Source organism: Pinus tabuliformis, chromosome 5_1 (genome assembly GCF_031772625.1).
Source record: "Pinus tabuliformis cultivar Carrire ecotype Pingquan chromosome 5_1, CPIR1, whole genome shotgun sequence".
Taxonomy (NCBI): domain Eukaryota; kingdom Viridiplantae; phylum Streptophyta; class Pinopsida; order Pinales; family Pinaceae; genus Pinus; species Pinus tabuliformis.
Window position 1 is genome coordinate 746,848,268 of NC_142305.1, and position 16,949 is coordinate 746,865,216.

At 41.2% G+C, this 16,949-nt stretch overlaps 2 pseudogenes; both read left to right on the forward strand.

Annotated features, from left to right (window-relative positions):
- The first annotated feature begins 1,124 nt into the window (after nucleotides 1-1,124).
- Nucleotides 1,125-6,101, forward strand: LOC149167102 (5'-3' exoribonuclease 3 pseudogene; annotated as a pseudogene).
- A 330-nt stretch (nucleotides 6,102-6,431) lies between these two features.
- On the forward strand, nucleotides 6,432-7,936 carry LOC149167103 (L-aspartate oxidase 2-a, chloroplastic pseudogene; annotated as a pseudogene).
- The last annotated feature ends 9,013 nt before the right edge of the window (nucleotides 7,937-16,949 follow it).

The following is a 16,949-nucleotide window of genomic DNA, read 5'->3' on the forward strand; positions in this document are numbered from 1 at the left end:
CTGTTTGATAAGGATTCATCTATTGCCCTTGTCAACCTCTCAGCATTCTTTTCATTCCATATAATGTCAAAATTGAATGCTAAATTTATTGCCTGTCTTGCCTCCTGAGATAATCTGTGTCTTGGATTTAATTTCCCTGCTCATGCTATTCTCGATCCCACGCTGCCCAGAAAACCCAGTCATTTATCAAATTACCCCTTTCCTATCCATTTACTAGCCTAAAATCAGTTCCCATTTTTAGTCATCTCGCACCCGATTGCTCATTTTATCGAGATTGACTGGAGAGAGCCCTCTCCTGCCCTCGTAGGGCTAGCTACGAGGCTGAGCTTGGTTTGATGTTGCCTCAAGTTTTGCCTTCTTCAACCTGAGGTAGATTCGAGTGCTAACATAGTGGCGACCATACTGGGGAACGAAATGGTTTACTTGTAGATTGTTTTTCCCCAATACATATCTCAAGTTCAGAGCTGATTGTTGATGGTGAACAATGATCAGACATAAGAAGACAGCTGAAATCATTCACCTGGCAACTCCATTCACTGAAGAATCCATGCAATCAGTCCTTCATGGTGACTCCACTGCAGAGGGATCAGTAGCTTTGAGATTTCTTAAGATGGATCGGGTTGTAAGAAGATACGTGAGATCACATCCCAGGTTTTCCAAATAAAATGCCCAAGGTAGATTGGTCAAAGAATTTGCCTGTGTTCAGAAATGTGGAAGGCAATGATGCTGCTCTTCATCTGGTGAAATTTCACATTCATGTGCATAGGTTAAAGATTGATTTTCCTTAAGACTGTCTGATGAAAATGTTTATGGCTACCCTGGAAGACGAAGCCCGATCTTGGTATGAAAGTTTGCCACTTGCTTCTATTTATTGTTTAAAGGATTTTCATGCAGTATTCTTTGAAAGGTACAAAGAATCATATCCATCCTTGACTTTAGTTCAGAACTGTTGTATCCATGTTCATAGTTTTATTGAAAGACTTGAGAAATATTATGAAGATGATAATTTCAAGGATGAAGAGATCATGGAGGCATTGTATGAAATTCCATTTCAGCAGCATACAGAAGTCTTAGAGGAAACTTTGCAGCAGGATGAAATAGATTAGCAAGGTGAAGAGTTCCATATGGCTGAAGGTGATGAAAGAAAAAGTGTCGGTTCAGATCTGTCAATAGAAGAAGACGGCATGCAAGTAAGTTCAGTTCTAATTTCAGAATGTGATAATGTTAGGACAGCTATTTCAGTTCCAGATTCAGATTGTGATGACCAAGAATGCCAAGTACGGAATCCTATGAAAGAGAACTTTGCTATTGAAATCATCTAGGATGAAAAAGACACAGTTATGGATCCAAATGTTCTCGATTCATTAGAATACAACCTTCATGAAGAGGTGATCCAGTCAGTGTATGAAAAACAATATTAGACCTTCATTCAATACATTCACACCACAGAAGATCAAAACATTCAGGATTTCCATTCAGATTCCTCTTCATATGTTTCATGTGTTGAAATGTTTTTCCAAGAAGAAATCTGCTCATTTACTTGTTCAGAATTTTTTGAAGACCCGGAACATACTCTTATTGATGAAGAAAGACCAGAATCAAAGGAGAAAGACATCTTGTTTTTTCAGCAGGAGGCAAATCTTCATGTTTTTCATGATCCAATGGAAAATTTGTTGAAGTCAACTGTGAAAGTGTTTATTGTGGTGTTCAGTGATGAAGGAGATCATGGTAAATTAGCTTTTTGGAGACCCAGTTACAAGCATCTACTGTTGACTAGAAGATCTGATAGGAAGAATCAGTCAAGAAGCCATCTTCTTGATTGGTTGCATTGGCATTTTGATATAGTTTGAGGATATATGGTCTTGTAAGAAACAGAGATGGCCATGTACTGCCACCAAGCTTTAAGTTTTCAGTTCAGGTCTTGGTATTTTGAGTTAGTTTGCTAGAGTTAAGTTTTTCAGTCATTCCAGTTCACATTGAGTCAGTTTGAGTCAAGTTTCAGTCAATAAATGAGTCAGTGTCTTGTGTGGTTTGTTGAAATAATGACTCCATAGCCCAATGGACGAAGGCACTGCCTGCTCACCCAAAGATCTGCAGTTCTTGGCACCTCCACGGAGCGTCAGCTGCCATCCCAATTGGAGCCAATGTTAGACTCAGTCTTGTCAGTCTTCTGTCAGAATCGAATTCACCAAGGTTCATTTCTCGTCATTTGCAGTCATCAAATACAAGTTTGGTCAAAAAGGGTCATTTTAATCCTTGAGTCCAGGGTTTTGTCTCCAGAAGTGTTCACTAACGCCTGAAAGCCAAAGAGAGCTTCAATAAGGTTTCACTTCAAGATCCACATTATGAATAATGCTAAAGGACAGTTCTTCTTCAAAACTCTATTTTAAAGAAGAAATTATTAAGTTCGTTCAATACATGGTTGATAAGGTTTTACAGCTCTTCAAGCAGCCTTGCCCATCTTGCTAGGTTCAGCAGCCCCTATCCCTGTAAAAGCACAAACAAACAGAACATCATCAGCACAAAGAGACAAAGCAATATCATACAAAACGGAGTTTGTATTCAAATTCCAGAATGCCCAAATTATACAACTTGGTTTGCCGAATCAGAAGAAATTAAGACAATGTTGTTTGGTGAGCTTGGCTGATTGAAGCACGTTACAAAAGTGAAGGCTTTGAGAGAGTCCCCTTTTAGAGGATTTGTAATGTCTATGTCATGTAAAGCACCCAACAGCCAGGTCTATAATATTTACAGCATAAAGATGCTACATGAGCGGCATAAGAAGGAAAGTGTGTTGATAAGGAGCTACTCTTTGTTTTACACTTTCTCCAATGAAGACAATGAAAAAAATGTCTGAAGAGACCAGGCAGATAGGAAGGTACATTAGAAGGAATCCAGGCCTTTTATTCTTGATGTAGGCCACATTCCTCGGAGTCATAACTCAAATATTTGGAATTTGTTAATAAGAGTGAATACAAGGCTGCGAATTCTGCTATCTGAAACAAAGTTTCAAAACAGTTTTGAAGAATACTTTAACACACTCTGTTCGGCAAGACCAACCTTTGTTGATTATATTTTGCAAATGAAGAATCACAAGAGTGAAGTCTCTGAGGAAGTGATGAAGAAGAAGATAGCCAGACGCTATTTTGCGGAACAAATTTTAAAAAGGATAGATACTGGAAGAAGCAGAGAAAGAAGCGCATGTCGTCAACTGATAAAATCCATGACTGAAGACTTTATTGATGTTTATAAAGGAGATATTTTAAATGAACTTCCCGGTTTAGGAACCTACACCGCGATGTTAAGGCCAACACCCCTGCAAGAGACACTTTTTAGAAAAATACATGAAATAGTTCATATGAAAAAGTCCACCTGTTCAAATGTGGAGTTGGAGATGATGGTCTCAATTGCTCCATACATCCTTGTCTTCTCAAAGATCTGGTATTCATTGAAAAGTACTGGGGGTTTATCATGGAGAGAGGGAAAAATTGGTGATTTTTTCAGACTAAGACTGTGTTATGAGCCTGCGTGGTGCGTAGAGCACATGGGGTGGCACACATGGGCCACGCGGCGCATTGGGCGCGATCATACATTGAAAAATATACACTGGCGCGATGCACATGGAGAATGGCGCGGCACACAGGCCTGAAAGCACTAAATTTTGCCTTTTTTTTTCCCTCAAATTGCATAAGGAATTCGCCACTTAGCGCTGGAGTTTCTAATCACCCTTTTTGAGGCAAGAGAGGGTTGCTCCGTTTTGGGATATTCAAGAGAAGATTGTTAAATATCAGTGGGAAATTAGCTGGAAATGTAAACAATGATAACACCAGAGATCCATCATTCTCGTTCGATATGATCGATGTAATCTTTAAGTCTACTCAAGATGAGGAAGGAATGATGGCTTAGAAGAAAAGTAACAGTCGATAAGAGAATAACACACTCATGAGGAATTCTAGTTATAAATGCGTTGCCAAAATTGAAAGGCAATGTAATGAAGATCCAACAAGCATCATTAACAATGATATATGCATGTGTGGAAGATCTCTCAAAATAGGTGTTTTCAATGCTGAAAATTAAGAAGCCGAAGCCACATATGGGAAAGCATAAATAATTTCATCTATCCTTTCAGTCTGCAATGTTAGCTGCAGCATCGTGTTTTTCCAATTACACTAGTGATTCCACCTTCAGCAACTCATATTTATCTTCAGATGCAGTCTCTATACAGATATAGTTCCTCCATTTGTATTGCTAAAACAAAAGGGAATTCTCATCATGTGGGTCATGAAGGCAAAGCATGGAAATGAGTTGTTGGCGATCGAGATTTACATGGAAAATCATCAATTGGAGATGGATATTTTTGAACTACTGAGATACCTTTCAACCCTACAGATCATACTAAGATGAAGTTAAAGTCCAAAAGGCATAAAGATTCCAGGAAGCACAAGCACCCAAACTCTCTAGGTAGGAGGGTCGCATGTTTTCTGAATTCTCTGTTCATGATTGGGGGCACCAAGAAGCCAAAGCTTTCGTCATCTTCTTTTAAGCGAATCCCATCCATGTTATTCCTCTGAAAGAAAACCCATCTCCACGTATTCATCTTCTTCTTCAGTCTAATCCACGTGATACATGAGGATTATATTGAAAAGCATCGACGTTACATGCAAGATGTCATCATACTAGCAAATGACAATGATGTAATTGCCAAATGTTGAATGTAAAACGATTCATATGTGTATTCATGATCTAAATTGAATGAAAGAGGCGTTATGTCTTAGGTGGCAGTCATTTCATACTGTGGCATTCGATCCAAAGAACATACGTGGCAGATTTGACCCAGATTTTTGCATTAAAATATTGGAGATCTTTCCCCTTATGTAAAGTGGCAAACGCATCTCCAGAAATTTGAGGGGGTTGATGCAGAATTTAAAAGAGAGGAAAAAAATGACTTGGAGGGATTTGAACTGAAGCTGAAGAATGTACTTAAAGAAAAATCAGATCTTTTCAATTGTGATGCACCAGAAGGGGATAAGGTTAAGCTAGGATATCCTGGGTGGAAAGAAAGGTATTACAATGAAAATTTTATGGCCCACGCTCCAGAAGAAACCAATGAAGCTAGAAAAGTTGTTGTTTTGAAATATATTGAAGGATTGTGCTGGGTTATGCATTATTTCTACCAAGGTGTATGTCCGTGGCAATGGTTTTATCCATATCACTATGCTCCATTTGCATCTGATCTGAGGGATATGGATCGATTGGAGATAAGCTTTGAACTAGGGACGCCATTCAAAACATTCAATCAGCTCATGGGAAATCTTCCAGCTGCAAGTGAAAATGCTCTTCCTGAACATTATAGACCCTTGATGACTGATCCAAACTCACCTATTATTGATTTTTATCCTACTGACTTTGAGATAGACATGAATGATAAACGCTTTGCTTGGCAGGGTGTGGCAAAATTTCCTTTTATTGATGAAGCTCGCTTACTCACGGAGGTTAACAAGGTTGAGTGCACCTTGACGGTAGAGGAAATGCGTAGAAATACTGTGATGTATGACTTGTTATTTGTGACCGTGAGCCATCCATTGTCACCATATGTTTTTTCAATTTATGATCAAGGTAGCCATCTTTCAGGGCAGAAAAGACTTGGAGTAAATGAAGAAATTGATCCTAGAGCTAGTGGGGGGATGAATGGTTTCTTTTGCCTTTGCGATGGAGAAGCATGCCCCCCTATCTTCACTTCGCCTATCAAGGGGATGGAAAATATCACAAACAATCAAGTGCTTTCTGTTATTTACAAGTTCCCACCAACACACAAACACATTACACGACCTCCTAATGGAGTAATAAAGCCAAAGAAGTCTGTATGCGAGAATGATGTAAATACACCAACTCTATGGCATGAAGATAATGGGAGGAAGGCACATGATCGAGAAAGGCCACACCATACTGGACCTGCCTCAGCTCCTCATCTAGGAAAATCTGCTCATCGTCTTATTGCCAACAGTCTACAATTAAGGAACAACAGCTCACAGGAGGTAACACTTAGTGTGCAGCATGAAGCTCGTACTGGGGAGGTACCAACATGATTTATAGTCCTAATTCATATCCAAAACGAGATGATAATCTTGGATATGAACATGGATATCCTTCAGATAGCTCTCAAAAATATAACAGTAGAGTGTACAATGGCAGTCAGAGTAATGAGCAGGGTTATGTTGTATCTGCTTTCAATAGTTATGGTGAAAGATGTAATGACAATCAGAATCATCGTCATAGCTATGGTAGTTCTTCACACCATCAGTTCCAGTCTGGTGTCCCTATTGATGAGTACTATGGTTAATAAGGACAAAAGGTCATTCAGCACCAAAATGGCAGAATAAATTCCCACTCATATCAGGATAGCATGACATAAGTCTTCAATACAAGGAACTCTTCCACAAGATTATCTATGATGAATGCAAAGCATGTACTGGAAAACAATGGCCAGTTATCCATTGCAATGCACTCAGGGAGGAATAAAATGCAAAAACAACTTTCACTACTGTCCCAGACATTGCTGAAGAACTTCACCTATAAGAAAAGGATTGAAAGATATACATTGGGGATATTTGAAAATATGCGATTTCAGAGCCCTCAGCTTTGCATGGCCTCCATAGACAATGAAGAGAGAAAATCCCCAAAGGCAGTTCATGTATCCAAGTCAAGTGCCAATTCAATTAAATATTTTGATTTTTTTATCATTGGTAGTGGAGTGGCTGGTCTTAGATATGCCCTTGAAGTTGCAAAACATGGGTCTGTGGCAGTCATCACAAAAGCTGAACCACATGAGAGTAATACAAATTATGCACAAGGTGGTGTTAGTGCAGTTTTTTCTCCTTCAGATTCTGTTGAGAACCACATTCAGGATACTATTGTTGTTGGTGCATACTTATGTGATAAAGAGACTGTAAAGGTAGTATGCACAGTAGGCCCAGATAGAGTTAAAGATTTGATCACCATGGGTGCATCCTTTGATCATGGTGAAAATGGTAGCTTACATCTTGCTAGAGAGAGGGGGGGCATTCTCATCATCGTATTGTTCATGCAGTAGATATGACAGGAAGAGAGATTGAGTGAGCTCTGTTGAAGGTTGTTGTTAATAACCCCAACATCACCATGTTTGAGCATCACTTTTCCATAGACTTGCTTACGTTTGAGGATGGATCAAATATTTACTGTCACGGTGTGGACACATTGAACACCGACACTAATGAGGTGGTCCGCTTCATTTCAAGGGTAACTTTACTTGCATTTGGTTGGGGCTGGACATATCTATCCTACTGCCACAAATCCTCGTGTTGCAACTGGTGATGGCATTGCGATGGAACATAGAGCATCTGCAGTTATTTCAAATATGGAGTTTGTACAATTTCATCCAACTGCATTAGCTGATGAAGGTCTACCTATTAAACCTCATACACGAGAAAATGCATTTTTAATAAGTGAAGCTATTTGTGGGGTTGGTGGTATTTTTTACAATCAAGCTATGGAAAGGTTCATGCCACAGTATGATTCCAGAGGAGAACTTGCACCTAGAGATGTGGTGGCACGCAGTATTGATGATCAAATAAAGAAACAGAATGAGAGATATGTTCTATTAGATATAAGTCACAGAGCCAAGGAGGAAACATTGTATCATTTCCCAAATATTGTTGCTGGGTGTTCAAAGTATGGCCTTGACATAACAGAAAGTCATATACATGTAGTGCCAGCTGCACATTATATGTGTGGTGGGGTTCAAGCTAAACTTCATGGAGAGACACCTATAATGGGTCTATATGTAGCTGGTGAAGTTGCCTGTACAGGACTTCATGGTGCCAATAGGCTTGCAAGCAACTCATTACTTGAAGCACTTGTGTTTGCACAGAAAGCATTGAACACATCAGTATTGTTGTAAGCAGTGCATAAAGGAGAAGGCCTTAAATGACACAAAAGGTGAAAAAGTCGAGAACCAAACGATGAAAAAGGCACAGGCAAGGCAAAAAGTTGGAAACCGAAGAGACAAAATTTAAATCAGAGAAATCTACAGCGCAGAGAAAAAAGATTCGATTTCCTATTCTTCACTTCAGTTATGATTTGTAGCTACAGTTGTCACCTTTTTATTGGCCATCAAAAAAGTTTCAATGGAAATAATGAAATGATGTTCTGTCTATAGAACAGATGGACGGTTCATTTCATATCCTCAGGATTTTAGTTGTAAAGCTCCCTTTTTGGATCGATTTGTTTTCTCATAGTGGAGCTTATTTATGACATAAAAAATCATTTGTAAAGGGTTCTGAGTTCTGGAAAACAGTGGGAGGGCTATGAAGGAAAACTTCACTGTACAATTTTTTTTGACAGGGATTTAATGAAAAGATACAGCTCTGACTCCTGAGATTCTTGTGGTGTGAATTCAGCATTTGTTTTTTCCTTTGTTTCATATGTAGCTTGTTATGTTTCCATTTCATTTCATAATCATTTCTAAATGAATACTTTTAAGTGAGAAAGGCAGAATCCAGTTTGCTGCTCTACCTTGGGAAGGTATTCATGTTTTGTGTTTTCTTCTGTTTGATAAGGATTCATCTATTGCCCTTGTCAACCTCTCAGCGTTCTTTTCATTCCATATAATGTCAAAATTGAATGCTAAATTTATTGCCTGTCTTGCCTCCTGAGATAATCTGTGTCTCGGATTTAATTTCCCTACTCATGCTATTCTCGATCCCACGCTGCCCAGAAAACCCAGTCATTTATCAAATTACCCCTTTCCTATCCATTTACTAGCCTAAAATCAATTCCCATTTTTAGTCATCTCACACTCGATTGCTCATTTTATCGAGATTGACTGGAGAGAGCCCTCTCTTGCCCTCGTAGGGCTAGCTACGAGGCTGAGCTTGGTTTGATGTTACCTCAAGTTTTGCCTTCTTCAGCCTGAGGCAGATTCAAGCGCTAACAGCTTCCAAAGCATAAAGTTGGGTAGAATAATCCTCATCTTCTTCCTCCTCCTCCAACCATAAAGGTAAATCATGCTCTCGGGAAAGTTAAGTAGGAGGGTATAGGACTAACTGTTTGGACATATGCCCATTCTTGATTGTCATATTCCCAGCTCTACAGCTAATGTAAGCATCATTTGTGACCAACCATGGCCTCCCAAGGTGAGAAGGTAACTAATAAGCTTAGCCTTTGGTTGGCGAACTAGGAAATCTGCAGGGTACTCCCAGGAGTCAAAGGAGACCATCACATCCTCCACAATTCCCTCAGGGGTGACTGTAGAATGGTCTGCTAGTTGCAGAATTGTTGTGGTCTTCCTCAATGGCCCTAGGAGGTTGAGCTTGAGCATGGTGCCCTTGGTTATCACATTAATGGCAGCCCCAAGATCAATCAGAGTGTGTGGGACAATGGTGCCATTGATGTGTACATCTACTACAGGGCTTCCACGGTCCAAATATTTTGGACATATTACCTACTCCAACATTAAGTTAGACAACTGCCCAAAGACATTAATGGTAGAAGCATCCCTTTTTCTTCTTCCTGGATGCTTGAAGCACTTCTACTTAATCAGCTTATTGTAAATGGGAACATCTTTGATTTCCTAGAGAAGGGGGATATTTACACATAGATTCTTCAATTATCCCAGAAGTTCAGTTTCTTCTGGGGTAGGCTGGAGTGGTTGGGCTAATCTCTTAGTAAAGGGTGGATATACTTTAAGGTTTCTTTCCTTTCTTTCTTCCTCAACCTCCCTATGTGGAGAGGGAGGTTGGTTATCAGGGAGAATTATCCCAGATCTTAGGTTGATCTCCTAGATTTCTACAACATAAGCTGGGTATGACGTCTCTCCACTGTATACTTGTTGAGAATACCTATTGTTTGGGTTTGAATTTGGCTGGGCAGGAATCTAGGGTTGCTTGGGTCGAACAGAGTGTAGGATTTGTGGTTGGGTAGGTGGTGGAGGCAATAGGGCTGGAACATTTTTGAATTGGGGCCTCCATCCCTGGAGTGGGGTATTCCACTGAGGTTGTGGATGAACATAAGGTTGAAATGACTGGCTGGCTGGCTGGGAATGATACTGAGATGTATAGGACAAAGGAGGGGGTGTAGACCAAGAAGGATGAGCAGGGGGTCCCCAAGAAGGTATAGTTGTGGTTTGGTTGGGGTTGTAATATGCATGGGATGACCCTTGCATACCCTGCTGGTATGTTCTAGGCCCAGGAGGTCTCCTTTGGTTGATGTAGCAAAGCTACTCAGTGACCCATTTAGCACCTTGATATACAACTTTGAGTCCAAGTAAAGAAGGGCACTTGCCTGTGGAGTGGTTTTCTTCACAAACTGAGCAAATCTTAATACAGTTCAATGGACATTCATTCCTAGGATGCCTCCTGGTGCATCTAGTGTAGAAATTTTGAATAATTTAACACATATTCAATGGAGATTATCCTAATCATGTACTAATGCGGAAAACATACACAATACATAAGCTCCTCTACATTGATCAAGAATATAGCAGCATCAATAACAATAAAACATCAAGAGCATTCACACATTAACACAGTATGTATCACGGGGAAAGCATCTCGCTAAAAACCCCACACTATCTGTATATTAATGATTGAGTCATGTAACATTACACAGCATAATACTTCTCACAAGTATCTCCACCTCTGTTACACACAATACAGCTCAGATCTGATCTCCAAATCTCTTCCACTGCTTGCCTACCTCCACTGCTCAATACCTGCTCAAGAACTGATGAGAATTGCTTCCCAAACTCGATTTTCACCTGCAAAATAGTCACTCACTCTTTGTGGACGTGAGCAAAGGCTAAAATGCGGGCCAAATACGTGAGCAAACTCATTGGCATACTCAATCCTTTGATTGTGCAAGATCTGGTGCACAACTATAGTCACAACTGATAGCAATCTGATTCTCTACCACCTGTCCCTGTTGAACTGAACATGCACTGACATGCAACTGAGTTAACTGATGTATTCTTTAGTTGTATTATGAGTTAATAATTAGTTTAACAACTCATCATTAGTCTATCTGCAGTTAGACTAACTACAACCAGTTTAACTAAGTTAAACTGAACACAACTCCATCAACTGTACCTCCAGTCCACTAAACTCAACTCACTTGAGTTCTAACTGAAGTCATGCATGCAACAACTCAACTGACTCATAAGAAAAACGAATTTCCTTCTGACAGCTGCATGTGCCACTTCCGTAGCTCAAACTGAAGTGCTCCAAGAGAATAAGTTTAAGTTTATAGTCCAAATATTATTGTGAGATAATAATATTTGACTTTTCTATTTTTGACAGCCAGTCTAAAAATAGACTTGATCACTCACACTGTGATCACTCACACTTTCATCAAAAATAGAAGTCCATCTATTTTTCCCAACTTGATCAATCATCCATAAACATAGACATGATCCATATGTCTAAAAATAGACATAGTCTAAAAATAGACTTGCGCCAAAAATAGCCTGCGGGCCCACTTAGTGAAGGCGACTCTTTTCACTAAGCTCCATCATCTTGTTGCAATCTCAACACTCCCTCTCGACAAGATATGGATTATCAGCAACCCCTATCCTGCCTCGGTGGTACTCGAATTTGCTCCTGGTGAGAGCCTTCGTCAGAATATCAGCATCCTGATCCTCCGTTGGAATGTACGAAAGTAACATGATCCTCCGCTGCACACAATCTCTGATATGATGGTACCTGATGTCAATATGTTTAGATCTATCATGAAATACAGGATTAGCCGAGAGTTTAATGCAACTCTGGTTATCACAGTAAATCATAGTAGGATCCAAATGAGAACCGAACAAACCAACCAGGATCTTCCTCATCCATATAGCCTCGCATGCAGCCAAACTTGCTGCCATATACTCGGCCTCCACTGAATTGAGTGCCACGGATCTCTGCTTCCTGCTGTACCAAGAAACTGCTGTCGATCTGATACTGAAGACCCCTCCTGATGTGCTCTTTCTGTCTGTTGGGCTCCCTGCCCAATCTGCATCCGTGAAGCCACATAGCTTCACCTCATCCTCCTGTCTGTACCACAAACCATATCCCGATGTGCCTCTCAAGTAGCGCAATACATGCTTGCCTGCCTTCCAGAAGAGCTTGGTAGGCTTAACCATAGCTTGTGAAAGCTGGTTAACTGCATAGCATATATCAGGTCGTGTATTGACCAAATACATCAGCGACCCCACCAACTGTCGATAAACAGTGGCATCCACTTCTTCTCCCGAAGTGGCATCCTCCTTCCTCCAACCTCTAGGAAGAGGAGTATCAACAGGCTTGCAGCCATGCATGTTGAACTTCTCCAGTATCTCCCGAGCATACTTGCCCTGAGAAACAAACAGTCCACCACTGCGCTGCCATATTTCCAATCCTAGGAAATAGTGAAGGAGGCCCAAATCCTTCATCTCAAACTCTGTAGCAAGATCCTTCTTGCATGACAGTATCAACAGCTCATCACCCGTTAGAATCAAATCATCAACATACAGTACAATGATAAGCAACTTACCCTCCAGCACAATCTGGTATAGGTTCGGATCCGCCTCGCTCTTGGAGAATCCAAGTCCTGTGAAATAGCTGTCTATCCGTGTGTACCAAGCACGTGGTGCTTGCTTCAACCCATACAACGCTCTCTTGAGCCTGCACACATGCGACTCGCTGCTGAAGACTTCAAAGCCTTCGGGTTGCTCAATGTACACCTCCTCCTCAATGAATCCATTGATGAACGCAGTCTTCACATCCATCTGATGAATGTGCCATCCCATCTGCGCTGAGAGAGCAAGAATCGTCCGTATGGAAGAATACCTTGCGACAGGTGCAAAGGTCTCCTCATAATCGATCCCCTCAATCTGTGAAAAGCCTCGGGCAACAAATCTTGCCTTGTACTTCTCCACACTCCCGTCAGCTGCCTGCTTAACTTTGTAGATCCATCTCGAACCTACCACTGATTTCCCTTCCGGTCTAGGAACAATCTCCCATGCACTGTTTCTGACAATAGAATCATACTCTTCCACCATGGCGTCTACCCATGCGGGATCCTCCACAGCTTCCTCGAAAGAGGATGGCTCAGTCACAACACACTTGCTCATAAGAGCCATGTATCCAGTGTACCGATCAGGTGACTGTCTCTGCCTGCGTTGGGCTGTAGGTGGTCCTACAACTTTCTCTGCATCTTGAGCCAGTCGCTCAGCTTCTGTCAAGCGCTTTCGCCCTCTGATGGTTGGCGCTGCATGAGTGGTCTCTTCCACTCCATGAACCTCGTCCTGTGGCTGATCCACGTCCTGAAGCTCATCCTTAGGAACTAATAGCTCCTCATCTGCATGCAAGTGTAGCTCCCTCTCAAGCGAACACTTCATGGCTTTCTCCTCCTGAAATTTTATATCCCGTCGCACAACAGTTTTACCACTGTCTGGCAAATACACACGATAGTTGTGGGGCGTATCAGTGTACCCCACAAATATCCCAACCTCTGCAGTTGGCTCCAACTTCTTTCTGGCATCCTTCGTCACATGCATGTAAACGTTAGCACCAAAAATCCTCAAATGAGAAAGATCAGGCTTCTTACCAGAATAAGCCTCCTCAGGTGTACTCATGCCAAGTATCCTATGAGGACAACGGTTCTGCACATAAACTGTTGTATTGCATGCTTCCGCCCACAAGTGAAGGGGTAGGCCCTGATCATGCAACATTGCCCGTGCAGCACCCACAATCGTTCTGTTCTTCCGCTCAGCTACCCCGTTCTGCTGTGGGTTATGGGGAGCTATGAGCTCTCTACGAATCCCTTCTGCCTTGCAGAAATCCTTGAACTCGTCCGAGAAGTATTCACCACCATTATCGCTCCTAAGAGCCTTCACCTTCTTCCCCGACTCCTTCTCGACCAGTGCTTTGAATTCACAGAACTTTGAATATGTCTCGCTCTTCTTCTGCATGAAGAAGATCCAGCACTTACGAGAGAAATCATCAACAAAAATCACATAATACCTGTGTTTTGCTGTCGAAGCAACTGAGAAAGGTCCACACACGTCTGTGTGAATTCTCTCAAGGATCGTCGTGGCGCGACTATCCTTCTCGTGAAAGGTGGCTTTCACAAACTTCCCCAAAGTACACCCCTTGCATTGATCTGACTGCGCAAGTGTGCCTTTAGGAAGCCCTGTAGTGATCTGCTGCAGTATCTTCAAGGCTCCATGGTGAAGGTGACCCAATCTCCTGTGCCACAACTCGCCATCATCCCGGCTCACCAATCCTTCTGCCTTGCCTGCCATTGCTGCGCATCCATCTACATGCAACTGATAAAGGTTCCTCACTCGAACCCCTATCTTCCGGGTCTCACCAGTTGTCTTGCTGCGCAGGAAGGCCTTTCCCTCGCTGAAAACAACATCATACCCCTTGTCTTCTAACATTGCCACTGAGATGAGATTCTTCTTCAATCCTGGAACATGCATGACTTCCTTCAATACAAAGGGTTTACCAGACTCCCTCTCAAAGGAAATGGTACCGATACCGGTCACACTGTATCTACCATCATCACCCATCTCGATGTGCACTCCAAGATCTTTGTCCTCCAGATCAGAGAACAAATCTCTATCTCCCGTCATGTGAAAAGACGCACCACTATCCAAGAACCACACTGATCCCATCACACTTGAAACCAAGCATGCGATCAACGAAAAATCAAGCTCAAACTGTGAGGCTAGAGCCTCTCCTGCTGAAGATCCAGCAGCCTGCTTGTTCTTCTTCTTCTGCAGACAATTAGTGGCATAGTGTCCGTGCTGGTGACAGTGAAAACACTTCACTTTGGACATATCCTGCTTCTTGCCTTTCGCACCGGAATGAGAAGCTTTCTCATTCTTCCCTTTCTTTGCTTTGGCAGCCAAAGCGCAATTCTCTTCATCAGATACCTTTGATGAAGATCCATTCTCACCTTTATTGTTACTGAGTTTATCCTTGAGCGCCAATTCGCTCTTGCTTTGGAATAACATTTGCAATCCGTTGAAAGACATTTTCAACAACACTGCTGCAAATTCGAATTCCACCAGCAACCAACTCAACTGCTTCCGATCAACCCTCGCTTGATATTCTGTAAAAATCTCTTCTACAAATCAAGCTGCTCCGATACCATGTAGAAACTTTTTCTACAATTATCTAGCTCTGATACCATGTAGAAATTTTGAATAATTTAACACATATTCAATGGAGATTATCCTGATCATGTACTAATGCGGAAAACATACACAATACATAAGCTCCTCTACGTTGATCAAGAATATAGCAGCATCAATAACAATAAAACATCAAGAGCATTCACACATTAACACAGTATGTATCACGGGGAAAGCATCTCGCTAAAAACCCCACACTATCTGTATATTAATGATTGAGTCATGTAACATTACACAGCATAATACTTCTCACAAGTATCTCCACCTCTGTTACACACAATACAGCTCAGATCTGATCTCCAAATCTCTTCCACTGCTTGCCTGCCTCCACTGCTCAATACCTGCTCAAGAACTGATGAGAATTGCTTCCCAAACTCGATTTTCACCTGCAAAATAGTCACTCACTCTTTGTGGACGTGAGCAAAGGCTAAAATGCGGGCCAAATATGTGAGCAAACTCATTGGCATACTCAATCCTTTGATTGTGCAAGATCTGGTGCACAACTATAGTCACAACTGATAGCAATCTGATTCTCTACCACCTGTCCCTGTTGAACTGAACATGCACTGACATGCAACTGAGTTAACTGATGTATTCTTTAGTTGTATTATGAGTTAATAATTAGTTTAACAACTCATCATTAGTCTATCTGCAGTTAGACTAACTACAACCAGTTTAACTAAGTTAAACTGAACACAACTCCATCAACTGTACCTCCAGTCCACTAAACTCAACTCACTTGAGTTCTAACTGAAGTCATGCATGCAACAACTCAACTGACTCATAAGAAAAACGAATTTCCTTCTGACAGCTGCATGTGCCACTTCCATAGCTCAAACTGAAGTGCTCCAAGAGAATAAGATTAAGTTTATAGTCCAAATATTATTGTGAGATAATAATATTTGACTTTTCTATTTTTGACAGCCAGTCTAAAAATAGACTTGATCACTCACACTGTGATCACTCACACTTTCATCAAAAATAGAAGTCCATCTATTTTTCCCAACTTGATCAATCATCCATAAACATAGACATGATCCATATGTCTAAAAATAGACTTGCGCCAAAAATAGCCTGCGGGCCCACTTAGTGAAGGCGACTCTTTTCACTGAGCTCCATCATCTTGTTGCAATCTCAACATCTAGGACAAAAGATGGCCAGGGCTCTTCCTGCTTCCTCTTGCTTCCTTTTAATTTTCATGGTGTTCAATTGCAAGGAAAGGGTTTACAACATATCACTTTTGAAATCTTCCAGCATATTTCCAATTTCACCCTTGATGGATGAGTTGGAGGATGATGTATTGACCATAGGTTAACTACCTCTACCCTTTTTCCTGGTTGCCCTAGAATTATTTCTAAAGACAGTCTTAATATCCTCATAGGGTAATTGGTAGATATCTCATCTTGCTAACATATGTAAGGTATCCAGAAGATCCTCCCTTCTCTAAGCAGGACCAGCTTCAGTGACTCAAGGTCAAGTGTGCACCTGGCCCTTTTGTAACTAAGCTGGAATCTTTCTTCATAGTCTTCTAAGGATTCATCCTGGCCTATGGTCATCGTGAAAATCTCTTCTTTATTATCCTTTGACCTACAATAGTCCCTATATTTGTTGTTAAAATCCTATTGCATCTGAGCCCAATTTGTGATGCTATCTCCAGGTAAACCCATGAACCAGCGCAATGTTGCATCCTTGAGGGTATATGGAAACAATTTTAACTTTTTCTCATCATCTGTATAGTCATAAGTTTGGCATA